The sequence below is a fragment of the Myotis brandtii genome, unplaced genomic scaffold, assembly GCF_000412655.1.
Source record: "Myotis brandtii unplaced genomic scaffold, ASM41265v1 scaffold18, whole genome shotgun sequence".
In the NCBI taxonomy this organism is placed as follows: domain Eukaryota; kingdom Metazoa; phylum Chordata; class Mammalia; order Chiroptera; family Vespertilionidae; genus Myotis; species Myotis brandtii.
The window spans coordinates 6,157,052-6,162,589 of record NW_005356674.1 but is presented as its reverse complement, the minus strand read 5'-3'; positions in this window follow the sequence as shown (position 1 = coordinate 6,162,589).

Below are 5,538 nucleotides of genomic sequence, written 5' to 3'. Positions count from 1 at the left end.
TTTTTCCTTCTGAGAGTGCCCTCCATAGCCTGATCTATGGAACTAGCACTACTAGTTTGTTTGAACTACTAAGGTATGTACTACTGGTCAACCAAGACCAGACTGCAGTTGTTGAATTGATTTTCTACCCCTCCCTGTGTTCAGCATCCTTTACAACAAATAACTTCAACTCATCTCATCAAAAGTTACAGGGTATTTGCCTACCCCTTGCATCTGGGCTGGCCTTGTGACTTGCTTCAGCTAATGGCATATAGTAGAAGTGACGACGTGCCAGTTCTAAGCCAAGGCTATAAAATCCTTACATACTTCTGCTCTTTCTCTTGCAACCATGCCACTGCCATGTGACTAATCCCAGGCTAGCCGGCTGAAGAACAAGGGCCATGTGGCACAGTCATCCCCCTTGCCCTGGGCCTTAGCCAGGCCTTACTGCAGCTGAGCACAGACACATGAGAAAATTCACCTGAGACCAAAAGAACTGCTCAACTAAGCATAGCAAAAATTGCTAACCACACAACAGTGAGCTAAATAAATGGTTATTGTTTTAAACCACAATATTTTGGGTGGTTTATTATTTAAGTCAGAAGCAGATTAGATTCCAAAATTTAGCAGAATTCTGAGCACTTCCCAAATTCTTTGGCCTTGAGTCCAGCCCGATGAATTCTAGTTGCCCATAATCTGTGAGTTTTCTATCCTCACTCCCATCTAATCAGCCCATGAATGAATTGCAGTGCACCTGCTGCAAAACTGAGTGATGTGTATTTCCCTGGGAACACCATCTCTTACCTTCCTTGGTACCCTGGGGAGATACATTATTCTGAATAGCTAGTCTGAAGAATAATTTTGCAGAGATGTATGTGACAGGGAGCTCTCATGCTTTCCAAGTATTTATGGCAAGATAAGTAGATGGATGGGGAAAATTAGCATAAGAAGCTACAGTGAAATCACAAACAGGTAATACCAACAACTTTGACATCTCTAATTCAGGGTTGTTTTTCTCCCTGGGCCAATATGCTGCTCCTGTTTTCTATGTCTGTCTAAAAAAAAACACCCTAAATGTAATAGCTTTTAAAAAGACCTAGCCCTGCCAGTGTAGCTCAGAGGTTGAGTGTTGACCTATGAACCTGGAAGTCATGGTTTGATTCCCAGTTAGTGCATATGCCGAGGTTGCAGGCTCAATCCCCAAAATGCTTTCCAAGTATTTATGGCAAGATAAGTAGATGGATGGGGAAAATTAGCATAAGAAGCTACAGTGAAATCACAAACAGGTAATACCAACAACTTTGACATCTCTAATTCAGGGTTGTTTTTCTCCCTGGGCCAATATGCTGCTCCTGTTTTCTATGTCTGTCTAAAAAAAACACCCTAAATTTAATAGCTTTTAAAAAGACCTAGCCCTGCCAGTGGCTCAGAGGTTGAGTGTCGACCTATGAACCAGGAGGTCATGGTTCGATTTCCGGTTAGTGCATATGCCGAGGTTGCAGGCTCAATCCCCAAAGTGGGGAGTGCAGGAGGCAGCCTATCAATGGTTCTCTCTCATCATTGATGTTTCTATCTCTCTCTCCCCCTCTCCCTTCCTCTTTGAAATCAATAAAAATATAAATTAAAAATAATAAAATTAAAAAAAATTAAAGACCCAACCATCGTTTATTATTGTTATTTCTCACTGTTCTGGGCATTGAGTAGGCTTAACTACGTGGTTCTCACTCAGGGTCTCTGATGAAGTTGCAGCCTGATTGTAGCTGGAGTTGGGGTCACCTTGAACACATCCTCACTCACACGTGTGGTGATAGATGCTGGCTGTCAGCTGTAACACCTGCAAGTGGTCTCTTCACGTGGCTGGGAATTCTTCACAGCACGGTGACTGGGTACCAGGAGCTGGTGCTCCAAGACAGAGCCAGGAAGAAGCTGTAGCTCCTTTTATGTCTCTGGAGTTATACATTGTCACTTCCATTGTAAAGTAGACTCTTGTCTACTCCACTGTACTCAGTCAAAAAAGTATGCTTAGGTACAAGTAAAGGGAACATAGCTTTCACTTCTCATAACGATGGATGTGGTAGGGTCATATTTAAAGAAGAGCATTGATAGGGAAGGGGGTGGGGAGTCTGTGTAAGGTATTATTATAGCCTTCACTGGAAAATATAACCTCTGAGATGTGCATGTAAATAATGTGAAATCAGGAAATACGAGAGTCACTTTACTTTTATTAACATGCAGCTAGAATCACACTAGCTAAAGACTTAGACATTAAATAATACCGTGTGGCCATGTTCAACCAGGTCTTGGATATAAAAAACTTTCCCTATATGAGTTTTCATAAAAAAATCTTGCAAGTTAATAAGAACCCAGATAAAATCCTTCCACATACAACTAAACAATATTTAACTTAAAATGTGAACTTTGCCTTAAAATATTAATCAGAACACATTACATTTTACAGTTATCAGTCCCTACCTGGGGCAAAACACAGCCAACTTGGTCCCCTGATGGTAGGTGATGTTAATACCCAAGTGCAGGGAAAAGGTAAAAAATGTTTAAAAAATCTTTTAGATACTTTTAGGAACTATAAACCACAATAAAGCTAGATCAAGAAGATATTAAATTGTATTATTAAAAATAATGCAAGTTCTATTTTTTGCTCGTGAGTTTCTGGACCAAGATTCATAACCATTGCATTATTTATCTTCAGAGAAATAAATATTTTTGTAGTTATTATTTTCTTAAGTTCTGTAAAATCAATTTCTCATTAGTGGATAGAAAACTGGAAAAATAAGGAGAAAATACCTTTCAACACAGTTTAGTAGAAAGAACATCTGGAGACAGATAGTCTGGGGTTCAAATCCTGATAACATCACTGACTGGCTGTATAATTATAAGCATTTCATTTATCCTCAGTGTTGTCTGGTGTGATACAGAACAAATTATACTTACACAGGGGATTCTTGAAAAGTTTAAATATGACACGTGTCAAGCCTGCGGTAAAGAAGCAGTCTTGTAACTCCAGATGTTAGTCTTCACCTCCTACCCTCTTCACATATTGTAGGCAATCATAAAACAGTCGACAATTTGATTATAATTAATTTGAAAGAAAAATAATGAAAAAAACCACAATTCTTATCAACTGAGTAAAAAGTAATGGAATTTTTAAAAAATATATATTTTTATTGATTTCAGAGAGGAAGGAAGAGGGAGAGAGAAATAGAAACATCAATGATGAGAGAGAATCATTGATTGGCTGCCTCCTGCATGTCCCCTACTGGGGATCGAGCCCACAACCCGGGCATGTGCCCCTGGCCGGAATCGAACCTGGGACCCCTCAGTCTGCAGGCCAACACTCCATCCATTGAGCCAAATCGGCCAGGGCAAAAGTGATGGAATTTGAAATCATCTGCCATCACTTGCTTTAATAATGTGGCTAAAAAACAATGGATTGGAAAATAACCCAGTGGTGGGTTGGCCTCTAAATAGTTTCCAATGGTTCACAGCTCCTGGTAGTCACCTTCCTGTGTAGTCAGTCCCTCTCACACTGAGTAGGGCCAACCAGTGTGATCAATAGGATAGTGGGAGATGATGAGGCGTGCCTTCCGAGGCTGGGTCATATGAGACCTTGCAGATTCCACCTTGCTGTCTCTCGGATCACTTGCTCTGGAGGAAACAAGCAAGCTATTCCTTTGGAAAGGTCCAGGTGGTGAGGAACTGAGGCCTCCTGCCTCAGCCAACTCTAGCTCACCTTTCATGTAAATGGACCATTTTGGAAGTAAATCCTCTAACCTCAGCTTTCAGATGACTACAGTCCCGGCCAATATTTTGACTGTAATCTCAAGAGAGACCTTGAGTCAGAACCACCCAGCCAAGCTGCTCTCCAATTGCTGACCTACCAAAAAGAAAGTACGAGATTTTTTAAAAATAAACAGGTTGTATTAAGCCACTAAGTTTCAGGGTAAGTTATTACACAGCAATAGACAACTAATATAAAGCTCCATGGAACCATTCATCCATTTTAGAGTCCATTTTATATTTCTATCATGTCAGTTAGTTCTCTTTATGACATTTCTTGCTAGAACTTAGAAGTTGTACTTAAGTATTGGGGCTAAGCAGCACCATTGCTTACAATAAAAAGATTAGAAATACAAGTTCAAATTCCCTCTTGCTTTTGTCTTCTAATAGGCTTGTCTAATTCCAGAGTTGGGAGAGACCTTCAGGTTATCTAATGTAATTATCTGTCTGCCCAATTCAGGAATGCATGTGGACAATCTGTTTCCTGTTACGTTTCTGAATAGTGGACTTATGAGGAAATACTCCTTCTCCCCCCAGCATTATTCAAATGTATCTGTTATGTCTCTAACTAGTTATTTTAACTATTAATCATTCAATATTGTTTTCAGATCACAAAACATATAGATTTCTCTCTTTAGTACATTCTTCTCTTTATCAATTTAAGTCTTTTGATGTCTGCCCTACTAAAAACTTCTGTGGATTCTGACATCTCATCTAGTGATTATGTCTAAAGCCATAAATACACCCCCCATTCACATCATGCTCTTGACTTTTTACTGATCTCACAGCTGAGAAACCCCTAGATTAAATTTCAGTTGAGTCAGGTTCTATTTCCTGTATTCTTGCATTTGACTCCTTGATCATAATAGTGGCTGTTTATGTTCACTGGTAATTAATCTCATTTTGATTATTCCATTTCATTGTTGTGATTTGAAGTGACCAGTTTGATTTTAGATTATATCAGTCATCTCTCTATTCATTCCTCAAAGCCTTGGTTCCTTTGAAATTTCAACGAAACTACCTTTAACATTGTTATCAATTGCATAAAAGTATATATATAGATAAAAGTATACATATATATAATGATTAGGGCCAAGTAATGAAATCTTCTATAAGGAAATCTAGTTAATAAACTTAGCATTGAGGTTTCTAACATGTGGAAGAAGAAATGTGATAATTTTCCAGTTTCTGTTATGAAATGAAAGATAATAAACTTTTTCTTTGCCCAGTGTTTGCAGAAACATGTGTTGTCATAGATTTTGTAAAGGGGGCACTAAGCACTGTAATAACACTTCGTACATTTTCCCAGAAGGGAAGGTGCTTCCCCCTCACAAGGCGATTTTGCTAACACCTTGATTGTAGTCAGTGAGACTCAGTCAGCCTTGTAACATGCAGAACGTCAGATAACACATTTGTGCTGTTTCAAGCTGCTAAGTTTGTGGTAATTTGTTACAAGAGCACTCTCCCCTCACCCACAAAACTTCACTGGATGCTCAGGAAAAAGTGAGAAAGCAGAATGTGAGGGGTCAACCCACCACTGTGTGGTAATAAAAATCTGATAAGATTGACAATAAAACACACCAGGGTTAATGAGAAACCAATGGAACATGTGCTAACAGGAAACCAAATGCAGACAAACAGATCATAAGCTACAATGATTAATTGTAAGAGTGTGAACAGGTCATAATATCTGATAGATTACTGTAGAAATTTTCAAATATAACACAAAAAGGGAATAAGTAACTTCATGTGGACTATAAAAAA